Source organism: Seriola lalandi, unplaced genomic scaffold (assembly GCF_002814215.2).
Source record: "Seriola lalandi dorsalis isolate HSWRI2012SDOR001 ecotype SW California unplaced genomic scaffold, Sedor1 jcf7180002053896, whole genome shotgun sequence".
In the NCBI taxonomy this organism is placed as follows: domain Eukaryota; kingdom Metazoa; phylum Chordata; class Actinopteri; order Carangiformes; family Carangidae; genus Seriola; species Seriola lalandi.
Window position 1 is genome coordinate 263339 of NW_019524449.1, and position 13121 is coordinate 276459.

The 13121-nt window shown below is 42.1% G+C and overlaps 1 long non-coding RNA gene across 3 annotated transcripts in view; it reads right to left on the reverse strand.

Annotated features, from left to right (window-relative positions):
• Positions 1 to 2312: 2312 nt before the first annotated feature.
• Positions 2313 to 13121, reverse strand: part of LOC111651971 (uncharacterized) — a 33899-nt gene continuing 23090 nt past the window's right edge. For 2 of the 3 annotated variants that reach the window (XR_015436994.1, XR_002760574.2), the window contains 3 exons: positions 11127 to 11257; positions 6985 to 7037; positions 2313 to 4260 (listed from right to left, as the gene is read on the reverse strand). This is a non-coding gene — a long non-coding RNA (uncharacterized LOC111651971). Of the gene's footprint in view, positions 4261 to 6984; positions 7038 to 11126; positions 11258 to 12594; positions 12917 to 13121 lie in introns of those variants that run through there. The other variant, XR_002760573.2, reaches the window with a different exon arrangement.

Genomic DNA, 13121 nt, shown 5'->3' on the forward strand with positions numbered 1-13121 from the left:
GGGGGGGGGGGGGGGGGGGGGCGACGACGACACAGTCGCTTCCCGGTGGCTCACGGGTCGATCGGTCGCCCGAGTGTGTGGATGTGGATGTGTTTCCTTTATGTGCCTCCAGTCACAGGCAGCAGGGATGTCAATAAAACTCAGCATTGATTGGCTGTGTCTCCAAGCAGCTGTAAAAGAAATGTCAGCCGATCGTCTCCGTTTACAGAGGAGCCACGGTAAATTACTGTGTAATTTACCGTGGCTCAACCTCATCACATATAACAGGTTATTAATTTACGTTAATCCTCAATGAAACCACCGTTATTCACAATGAAATGCCAAACGACCGGCTGCCTGATCAACAGGTACCTCGCTGTGAACCAAGTGTTTCCTGCTTTCGGTGGTGAAATGCATCAAAGTACATTTACCTATCATTTTTAAGTACTTGTTACTTTATACTACTAATATTATATATTTTTTTAAACTACTACATTGATTTGATTTCTTTAGAGATCAAGATTTAATTACAAAACATGATGATCTTATCAAATATGATACATTGCTATCATTTAAAAAGATCTAATATATAATAGTATTGCACTCACAGATTTGCCAATAATACTTCATACTCTTATTTAGTGACAGTATTGCTATTGCTACATGTACATTATGAATATATATAATAGTGTATATTTCTCTGTCATATTTGTCATAATGGTTGAGCCAAAAAAAAAACACCCACTTTTAAATACCTGTGTAAAACTGAAATGGGGCCATTGTAGTCTGTATGTATGAGAGTGAGCTGAGGCGTGGACTGTTTGAGGTGAGATGTTGTCCAGTCCTGCTTTGACCTCTTAGAGAAGGCATACCAGACATACCAGGAAGGTGAACACTGACAGTGAGAGACCTGTAAACAGACTATTGAAAGAGCTGGTTGAGCGCTATGAGTTTGTTCAGTTGGCTGTAGATGATGTTTGACTTTATAATATATAACATAAAGAAACAAAACTTTAGTCTCTTCTGTCTGTGATGGTCTCCAGCAATAATGAGTTTGTTGATGCATACAAGAAAAACTGTAAGAGGAATTTTCTGCCCCATAGGCCATAAACAGTGCGCTTCTTCCAGATGATTTACTTGCAGCCAGTTCTTCCTTTATCCATGTTTAAAAATGCTTCTCTGACTCATTTCTTTCTCTTCTCTACATCTTTTTCGGTCATTATTTTTAAAGATTTACTCAGGTCAGTCAGTATAATGGCATTTACTGCTACTAAAGCACTGTGCACTTTGGTGTGCCTAACAAGGACATACTTCTTTTGTTGATTGCTCTAGATTTTGAAGACATCAAACTGAAACACACACCTCACCTAAAGCAACATTTATTTTCCAATCACACCATACCGTACTGTATTTTAACCACTTCATTTTGTGTGCACTTTTAGTTTGTAGAGTGTACACTCCCTTCCTGTCTGCAGGTGGTTGTTGGTCTCTGTGCCGATAATCTCCATAACCTTATAACCTGCTATAAAATAGATCTAGTAATATAAGTAAAGAGCCAATCAACACAACATGTAATATCTGGCGCCATCTACTGCGTATGGATGCATAAGATTCTTTCAGTGTGTCTGTCCTAAGGTGAGGGACTGTGGGGTATTTTGACCATCATCTTTGCTCGTTGACTTCCACAGCACATCTGAAGGTGCGCAGTGTGTTCTCGCACAGACAAGTGGGAGGGTGATAATGTATGATTTTGTGGCTGATACCTCAGCACCTGCTCTCCTGCTCCATCTGTGAGAGAAACACGCACGCTCGTGTTTTCTGAATTAGAGACAGCTTGCTGCACTCTGCAGCTTATTTAAGTCGCAGTTATCAGCTCTGGTGAAGTTTGGGATCAAACTGGAAAACTCAAAACCTATGACTAAACAAAATCACAAAGTACTGAGAATGTGTGACCATTGTCACCGTTTCACTCTTTTATGGTTGTTTACTTTGAATTTTCTACCTTCAGATTGTTTTCTACAGTTTTCTCTTCCTTTGATTCAGGATGTTATTAACAGCTAACATGGAAAAAATCCCAAATAATTGCCTTTGTTTTAAAGTACAAAGACACATGATGAACACATACTTTGGAGCATTCTTCCAGACAGACAGATACATGTCTATGTGTTCCTAAGCCACAGAGGCTTATAAGATTAGTATTTCAACATATAATGAGCTCCTTAAAAGGATTACAGAATAAGGCAACGTTTCTACGAAAATATTCCGACAACTAAGACTTTACTGTTGCACCTCTGCACTTCAGAACACTGGAAAAATCAGACTCCAGTCATTGGTTACTTCTGTAATTATTTCTTATAAAATCTTTATTGTTGAAAAAGTACAAGTTAAAACATGAATGATCTGCAACTGTTGAGTGACTAGTGCATGTAGTGTGATCCAACACTACTCACCACCTCAAAGAAACCTTTCAAATTAAATGCCAGTCCTCTGTTGACCTTAATAAACAAGAGTCATGAGATGTCATTTTTTCTCCTAAGCAGAATGGTAACAAGGCCACGTGTGCTCCTGTGATGTATTGCTGCCCTCCAGGGAAGGCAGTAGGTTGTATAGTTAGCTCCTGATGGGGTAAAATCACAACCCTGAAACCACACAACCTACTACCTCACCCTGTACGAACACCATAAGTCACCCAGGTGGGTAGGGAGGAGGATCGGGATGTGAGGGTTTGTGAGGAGGTCACGTGTGATCACTGTGTAAATGAAGACAGAGCTGCCGTGTTGTTATCACAGAGGACACACCAAGGTTTTAGATGAGAACATTAAGAGTTAAAACCAGTATTCAAATATGCATGTTGAGGCATTTGGAATTATAATAAGCATAACTGCAGTAAGAGGCTCCTAAATTTACATTTTAGCGGCTTGAAAGGCTCAAAAGTTCTGTTTAAAATTCCAAAAAATGTCTGTATTTCAGAAATACACACTAATGAACATCAGGTAATTGAAATGGATAACCTACTCAATGTCCATGCAAGAAAATCCTGTTGTAGCATTTATTTTTTTAAACATCAACATCTAATTTGTCTGAAAAGATGATTTCTAACATTTCTCTCCAACTTACCAGCCTCTCCTCAGTTTCACCTCCTCTCCGTCTAACTTTAATAAAGCAAATCACAAGGTTGTACTGCTCCTCACTGATTCTATGAAAGGAGTGCATTGTTTGAGTAGGAGACAAGTCCACATTTAAAAGGGGAAAATAAACATTTGCAGTGAAGTCACATTCTCCTTCGTGACAGTGACGATTGTGATGTCAGCACAGTCGCTTCAGGAAAGACAGTAAGTTGTATAGTCATCTGACAGCTTGGGAATGACCCTTAAAACTATACAACCTACTACCTCACCCCAAAGGACAGTTTATCTCCTGCAGGGGTCTCTGGTCGACGGTCGACCTGCGGGGAACGGCAGCCCAACGCCACAAACCAGGGAAAGACACAGCAAACAAAATCTCAAATGCAAAGTGTGTGTTTATAAATGGGTTATTATATATGATGTGTGTAATTCTAACACTGATGTCAGAAAACAATACTGACACCTACTGTTTCCTGGGCACTGAAAAATTAAATATATATTCACTAATCAATGCCATGAGAAACTGTTAAAAAGTCAGAAAAAGTGAGTAAGTGGACCTTTGAATTGAGATGATTTTGTCTTACACACACAGCCTGAACTTCCATGCTCATATATCATTTTTGTATTATTGGTATTAATGCATTCTATATACTGTGAGTAGATATTTCATTCATTAAGCAAGTGAAGAAATTTATAAATCTATATTCTATCAAAAGCCACAGCAACCTAATTATCTTTTAAGCTATGACACTATGACCATATAAAACAGATATGCTTGGTCGGGAGATATGGTTGAATTACATTGCTACATTTCAATTTAAAACATTTCTTTTTGACTTTCAACTCTTGTAAAAGCCAATTAAGACACAAAAAACTTAATTATCTTATCGAATAATCTGTATGCTGAACTGTCTTTTGCTGAGTAGGGTTCATTGTATTTATGAAATTCATCCGTTTGTTATCAATACTCTTTTAATGTAGAATTTGATGTTAGAGTAGTGCTGAGTGACGTATTATTTCTTCATGCTTTAATTGTTGCAGAACGAAGTATGCCGTCAAAATACTTCCTGTGTGTCACTTGTGCTTGACAGGTCACCTCCTCTCTGCAGCAGCGGCTTCAGGTCTGTCAGCTCGCCTCCTCTCAGGTTTCCTCTTCCTGATCGAGACAAATGAGAGGAGAGAGTGCGCTGCGGTTGGGTGTCAAAAGGTCCGACTTTCACCTCTTGTCTTACACATGAGCCTCACACAAGAAAAGCGCTCTACCGTGCATGTGAGTCTGCACGCTCACACGTGCAGCACACAGAAAGCGCTATCTGTGCCTACGCGCGCGCGTGTGTGTGTGTGTGCGCAAACCGATGCAGGTGCTTGCATGTGCGAGGACACAGAGAGTGAGAGTGTCTCTCTGTGTTATTTATGAGGATCCTGTTTGGCAGTCTGCGTTGTTACCTAGGAGTTTAGGTAACACCTCTTAGGTAAACAAACACTAACTAACATTAACTTTAAATTAGTGGGATAAATCCCCTGAAGCTATCTGTTGTGCTTCATCTGTAGCCTATTTGTGTATGTCAGGAAATCTTGGTGCAAATGAGCATAAATTTGTATGTCTGTGTGTGTTTGGCTGAAAGGTCAAGCAGACAGGTTGTGGTTGTTTGAGGGAGTTTCCTGAGTGAGACGGGAGAGGCCGCGGCTCTGCTGTGGTTTCCCCTCGAGCTGGGGAGCGACGGGGGAGACGCGAGGGAGTGAGGTGGGGTCGAACTTATAAAAGTGAGTCACTGCCTGAACTCCTCACACGCATGCACGCACGCACACACCGGTTTGCGGCTGTTTTTATTGCAGGTCGGTTATCCCATAAATGCCACACAAATCTCTACACGAGCTACTTAATGTCCAAGCCTGTGAGGTATACAGCAGGCCTGACTGCATCTCACTGCTCCACTTACACTGCTAATGTGTGCACGGCAAGGTATCAGGTTCACACGGGAGAAGACCTTTTACTTAAAGGGTCACTTAAGGCAAATTGCAAAACAAAACACATTTTATGACCAAGCGGTATCTAGCTTTAGTTTAATGTGCCCAGGCTTTGAATGATACACCTGAGATTTCTTCGTCCCCTCCAACACACTGGAGGTGACTGGACGGTGTTGGTGGTACTCACACCACTGAAAAGTGACATGTTCAAAATCCGGCATCTCCTCTGGGTCGTCAACACACCTCACTGTAAACTCAACTGTAAACTGCCCTATAAAAAACTGACAACTGCTCATTTCGCCAATCATGCAAAGCAACAAGGACACTGTTTTCGGGAAGGAGATGTTACAGCAGTTTTAATGTAATTTTGGATTCACCGTCAATACAATCTCATTCACGTCTGTTATATTAGAGCAGAGACAGCAGCAGATGTGTCGAAACATGGACACATTAAACCAGCACTCTCTGCATGGCTACAAACTACTGGAGATTTGTGAGGAAATATGTTTCTTGTAATTTTAATGCACTGACCCTTTAACAATGCCTTTGGTGCGAGTGTTAAATTCATACTTTTAATGACTACTGTGCAATTAAATTCATCCTGTATATTTACAGCAGTAACTTTTTAAATGATTATTTAATAACCATATTAAAATAAATAAAATGTGTCCAAAGGGTGTTATCACAGTCACACAACCCAAATGAACACCTGTGTCCAGGCTGTAAAAAATACAAATTATATTATTAACTAATGAGAGGTGTAAGTGAGGAACACCCTGAAGCCACGTGCTCTCATACAACTTTCCAAAAGAATATTCAGCCCCGTGTTTTGGACACATGGCGCCATAAACCGTAAAACTGTGTTAAACTGTCAAGAATGATCCTTACAATTATTTGAGATTAACCACTGCACTCTTTGAAGTACGCAGAACCCGTGTGTCTGAAGAATCGAAATAAAACTGTAAAATCAGTGAGAATAAATCAAAAGTTATATATTTTTTTCCACTGTTCAGTGTTTCAACCTTTGTCGGTATAACTTTTACGTCGTGGCAGACTACGGGTAAAACGCAGGACAGATAAAACTTGTGACCCTGAATCAAACCTGTGACTCTACTTGATGATTGACCATTTGCTGATCCAGGCTGCATCCAAAAGAATTCAAGACGTTCTTGTGCCTTGGAACATCGTCTTATTTTAGTGTGCACAGAGCGAAAAGAAAAAACGTCATAAACCCAAAATCTGAGGACCACCACTCGACCTGTGAAGGCGTCCTGTCACTCAGCCTGCAGTTGACCAAAACCACCAACAGGTGTCATGTCTCCCCAAGTACGCAAGGAGAGTGTGCAGGGCCGTGACAATGAGGCCTTTGTGCAGTTCCGGGTGCCAGCCGGTGTGCCCTCGTGTACTGTTTCCCTCTAATCTTCATTTGACCTTTAGGCTGACGGCTTTTCTTTCCCCTTTTTCTTGACTAATTTCCTTTGAGGAGATTATCTTTGAGCTGCGGCAGACGCTTACTGATTCAGATGACATGACACACACAACGCACTGCAGCCGGTTTTGATGGGACATGTCACTCGCTGCCACCGTCGCTGCTGTGTGCCGGGAACAATGTGGGCCGGGTCAGGGTTCGATAAAATAACAACAAACTGTGTTAATTGTGTCGTGCGACTACGGGCCACTGACAGAGGAAGATGATGCATATTCTCTGCAACAGACCAGACCGAGGTGATTTCTGATTTTGAGAATTCTGTAGTGTGGTGGCACTCACACACACACACACACACACACACACACACACACGCACAAACACACACACTTAAAAAACACATCACTGAGTGTGAAGTAAATACATACTTAAATGAAATAAAAATAAATTCAAAAATATAGAAAATTAATAAATTGTTAAACCAACCTTGATATTGACGTCTGACCAGGAAATATAAAAGTCATTCCCAAATAATGAGCCTGAAAATTAAAGAGAAAAACAGAGACGTAAATATAGTTATCTTTACACACATCCACATCCACATCGACACACACACGCACACACAATACTGTGCAGATATATTCACAAAACACACACACACACACACACACACACACACACTAAGGTGTCCATGTAGCCCTCAGGTCTAAAACCTGCCAAGCAGCTACTTGAGTGTATCATTAAGGCTGATGTAACATATGTTAGAATGATCATGGCTGAGAAGACTGCAGCCGAATTTAGCCTGGATAACTGTATTACCGTATACTGGCCAGTGTGGAAGAAGCTGAGATACATCTCTCAGGAAAGCATAAGCTTCAGAAAATTACCAGTGGGAATTATATTACTGTGTGATATTGGAATTGCAAATTAAGTTGTGGCTTTTTGTTTGAAAGTCATTTTAATTTTTCTGCAATTATCAGTTTCTTTATTGTAGTCAAATTTCAGTTTCTAAAAATAAAATGATGAAATTAGAAAGTGGTCAAAACATAAAAAATATAAAAGGAGGCAATTTAACATTTAAATATAAACACGTTTCAAATTAAGCTACAGATAAAAATCTTTAATTTTCAATTAGTTTTTAGAGACAAAAATTTCTAATATATTATATAAATAAATATTACAGGTATCACCTTCTCTCTCTGCACCTCTCTCTCTCTCTCTCTCTCTCTCTCATTCACTCACACACACACACACACACACACACACACACACACACACACACACACACAATGCGGTCAAGGCAAAAGTAATTTTAGAAAAAGTATTTTTCCATAATTAAGTAATTAAAGAAATGTAATTCAATAAAAACATATTATATTGTAACAATAAATTATGGATCTATTTTTCCACGGGAAAAAAAAAGCAATATTCTAACATGATCACTGAAAAACACAGTGATGTATTCAAGAAAATATGACACAAATAAATATTAAAATATATCCCTTTTTAATTTAGCAATCAAACTGTAGCATTTGAATACAAGCAACGTATATATATATTCACTTGTAAACCACACACACACACACACACACACACACACACACACACACACTGAAGGACTTTGTGTTGCTGAACCCTTAGAAAATGAAATGTTAGATTTTCCCACGAACTTTTGTTTCTGCTTCATTTAAATTCTCCCTGCAAAACAAAACCTTATGACTGACACACATTCTCACACAGGCACACACACATACGCACACACACAGTGAAACAAAAAGAGGTGTAACTGAACTGTAACTGAAAGTAAAACACTCCTAATAAGTCTCATGCTCATTTCCCATCTGGTTTGCTGCTTAACAAATTAAAAGTCGCTTTTTATGCCAAATTGCCAAAGTGCTGGGAATAAAGATAACTCTGTGTAACTCCATCTTTAAAACTGACATGGCTGCAAGTGCTCTGAATAATAATCAATACTTAAAAGTATGTCTGTGTGTGCTTTTTAAAATGTGCCCTTGTACCTTTTCACTGCAAGTGGATGCCTCTGTATTACTCTCAAATGCACCTGTGTTTGAGTAAGACTGTGTGGCCATCTGTAGTGCATGCATTGTGTGTGTGTGTGTGTGTGTGTGTGTGTGTGTGTGTGAATACTCAGAGGAGGAGGCTGTGCCCTGCACTCCTTGGGAGAGGCGTGGGAACCCCATTCATCTTAGGAGCCAGGGTTCATTGTGGGGTACATAGCATCAAATGTGTCTGGGTGTTTGCCTGTGTGCATGTTTGTGCGAGAGTGTGCGTTTGTGCGTGCATGTGTCCTGTGTGTGTGGTTCAAGATGTAGTGTGATGGTCTTTATGCTCAGTTTTTCACATTTCCCCCATTTTTTGGTTTTGTAATGTTCACATTAGAATTATTTTATAAACCAGACACAGAGTAGATGTTCAGGCCAAATCTGTGATTGTTTTTCATTTTTGTTCTCTTTACAAAACTCTATGTATGACTACTCAGTGATCTGTCCTTTACAACATAAGAGTCAAACTTTTTTTAAAGCATAGGAAATCAGAGTATTGTATAAAATCTCACAACAAACTGCAACTTGCTGCCAGTTTTGTGTGAAAATATGTTGTTTTTTATGAATTCCAAGATCTAACCAGGTTCGTTTTTACGGTTTACTCGGTATAAAATATTCTCTCTGGGACGGCCGATATTTTGTGGACATACACTCTATGACTTTTGTAATTCATGTCATAAATACGTCTGACAAATCAGAGAATCTAAGTGTGCAGAGGACACTTTAAAACATGACCACGTTAGGGAGAAAATATTTTCGACGTTTTTCAAAAGTTATCGTGACGATCCGCCATTTCGGAGGAAAAGCGGATCAGAGCACCTTTCTCCTCGTTTCCATTCGGGCCGTTTGATTGCGAATAGCAGCGCAACCGGCCGAAAATATTACCTATATGAGCTAATATTATCTCTACAGCATGTGTTCAACAGATTCAGACTAATTGAAGTAGAAAGGAAAGAAATAGAAAAGAAAACTGAGAAAAATCTAAATCAACCTAATCCATCTGACTCTGCTGCAGTTTTTAATGCTGCACCTTGAACTGACTGGTGTCCAGCAATGACGTGTTCCTTCTCCGAATTCTGACGTATTAATTCATAATTTCACCTGGCTGAGGGTCTCAGAAGAGGTTTTTCGGATACAGCAAACAAGGGAAGCGACGTCAGGGGTGACAGTAATGGCGGAGCTCGCACCAGGCCTGGTGGTGCGAGAGTGGCGGATGAATAGGCCTGTCAAACGTAGGACGTAGGTGGGATGACTAGAGCTATCTGTGATGACTCACACTGCCTCCACTCCTACCTATCGGTCATGGTCGACTCTGATGTGCTGAGGTGTTCAACATGAAGCCACATCGAGAGGCAATGTGGGGGGAAAAAAAGGACGATTTTCAATTAGCACTTGTTTGAAAAATTGATTTATAGGCGATAATTAAAAGCTGCCATGCTGAATGGCATTGATGAGGGGTGTGGCATATTGAGTTTTTTAATTATGTGGAAAATATGATATAATACGGTCAAAATTAGAGCTGATGTTCTTCCTCGAGGATAAAGCAGTTGTGATACTAAAGTAAATGAATGTATAACTTTTTAAAAATTCATTAAAAAAGCATGCCGCTCTATTCCGGGTTGAAATACACAACCCAAATTCTGTGTAGCAAGCTGACATTACTTTGAATTTAATTCAGTTTTAAAACCGTACAGTCGAACCGAGGAGAGAAACGTCTACAGTTGAATGCCTCGAAGCATTTTTCTTGTTTATGCATGTTAAATAAAATTTTAAATATGAGACTGCGCTTTATAGTTGAGCCATGTTAGTAAAGCATATTACACCTAACGTCCGAAAGGCCTGTTCGAGCTATATTAAAGCTACGAGTGGCCACGTGTCAGCATTGACCCATTTTCCAATGTTTTACCTTCTATTACAATTCCTAAACCTCGCACATATTCACTTGATGGGGTTTTAATGAGAAAACTCAGTATGAGAATCGCGATTAATTGTTTTCTGATAGCTGACCTGGAGAGAAAAGGAGAGAGGGAGACACAGACAGAGACAGAGAGAGAGAGAGGGAGAGAGAGAGAGAGAGAGAGAGAGAGAGAGGGGGAGCGTTGTGGTGGGGCTCGGCCTTGTGTAGCAGGCCTTGTCTGGCCCTCGGCCCAACATTACAGCACTGGTCCCTCTCAGCTCCCTCCAAAACCGTCTCTCTTTCACACACACAAAAGGCCGACCTGGAGTGCAAAACTGCAGGTAGGAACGCACCAGAGGACAGATTAGCTCGGTTTCGTCTGAAATTCAAAGCCCATGCCACGTTTCCCCCCTGGTTCGACTATATTTAGTTAAGCCTCCTCTCTCTGGATAGTCATGTAGCCCTGAAAGAAACAACACCCAGACACAACGTTGAAACACACCAACATGGAGATCGGGTCAAACATAGCCGCTCTCCAGTGTCTGTTTCGTCTCTGTGTTTCATCGTTTTGTCAAAAGAATACCTCTGCATGTGTGCATGCTTCACACACATAGGCGTACATGCACACACACACTTACCTCCACACCCACACAGACTCTTTGACTTACCCACTGAGTCTTTGAGGCAGCTGGCACACACACCACAGCCATCAGCTATCCGGGGGAAAGCGCCGAAATCTCCGCTGTTTCATTGTGCTGGATCCTCCGGTAGCTGCACACAGTATGTCCACATATCCTCTCTGTAGAGAAGGGCAGAGAAGGAGCTTGGAATCAGTCACACAGCTCTGCACTCCCTGCAAGGAGTAGGCGGACACGCCAACGAGAGACCCATTCAGAGTCCCAGCAAGTGCCAGCCTCCCTGTCTGCCTCAACGCCTTGTCTATATGTCTGTCTGCCCATCTGTCTGCCCCTCTGTCTGGGTTTTACCCTGTCAATCTGGCCACCTCACCCCAAACCCGTCTCTAAGCCTTGGGTAACCTGCCTAACCTCAGCTAACTGCTTTCTAATATTTACAAACTGGCTCCCCTCGCTCTCCCCTGTCTGCCACCTCCTAGTCTGAGACTGTCAGGGCCCGCCACAATGGGGAGGCCATGTGGGTTTCCCATGGAGTCGCGTGTTCCTCCCGTCTGGCAGTTAACAAGGCTTTGAATGAGGAATGTTAGCAAACAGAGCCGCTGAATGTCGGGTGAATGCTAAGCCAGGCAGCCAGTCAGATCGCAGCACTGGCCCAGGCATATGAATAATGCAGAAGACTCGACAGGGAGGAGAGGAGGCAAGGCTCCGCCTCCCACTGCCCCTTCCCAACTCCACCCACCCCTCCTTCTTTTCCCCGCTCGAAACTCAAATGCCTTCACGGGAGCAAGACAGCAGAGAGGGGGGGAAAGAGAGGATTCAAGATCTCGGCTGCTACTCAGTCATGCAGTAAAAAAAAAAAGTCCTGCAAGAGGAGAATAGTTACACATGCACACACATGTAATTACTACAAATCAGTTCTTGAAACATGCCACTTTTTCCCTGTCATTGGGAACTATCTCACTCTTTTTTGGCTTTTTGTGTCTTTTGTTTGAAATTGGCACCTGTCCCAGAAAAAGCCCCGTTGCTGCTCCGCCCTCCTGCTCCCCTTTCACTGGAGACTGCCCACAAGAGAGAGGGAGAGAGAGAGAGAGAGAGAGAGAGGAAGAAAGAAAGAGAGAGGGGGGTGGGGGGGCGTGAGGAAGAGAGGGTGGGGCAGAAAACCCAAAAGAGGGAGAGGTTTAGAGATGGAAAGGGTGAGGAAGGTGGAGGGCAAAGGAGATAAGAGAACAGGAAAATACATGAGAAATCATCTGTTGAAATCGAGATACATTCACAGGTAACATGAAATCAAGCAGCTGCTCGAACAGCATGCTGAAAACAAACTGCTGTCTTCGTCCGTCAGCTTCTGGGAGGACTCACAAGAAAAAGGAAGCATGGCGAGCAATCAAGAAACACGTGCTCAAAAAGCCTTTCGCACCACGGCAGGGCACAAACCAAAACCACTGATTCTCAGTCCAGTTTAACTCTACTGACAACAACCCAGAAGAAGCAAAAAACTGACCAAATGCAGGTGATCAACGCCCGTGAAGTGAAGAAAACTGGGGTCCCGAAAAATGTCTTTGCAAATGGCGCAGCAATGTCGAACCAGGAGTAAAGCAAAGCCACTTGTTGCATGATATTGAGGAGCAGATCTTGCAGAGAGAAGCAAGAGCAGGCAGAGGGTTAAAATCCTGGGACTGGGAGTAGTAAAAAATCCCTCCCTCTTTTGGCACAGACTAGCTAAAGGGGAGGGCCCGCCTGTAGAAATAGCAGCAGAGCGTTTTTCCCCTCTTTTTTTTTTCAGAGCTGCAGCGTCCTAGTCTACCCTCTCGCATGTGGCCGGGACCCAGGGAGAGAGGAGGAGGAGAGCGATGGATAGAAAAAGAAGCAAGAGCAGAGAGGGGAGGGGGCGAGAGAGGGAGGGAAGAAGAGCTGTGAGTGGAGGAGAAAGGGCTCAGCTGATGATGAAACAGGGACGTGTGGGAGTGCGTGCGCACTACGCGTTTTCATCACCGACCCAGCGCGACGTGCGTGTGCATGAGGTGGGGT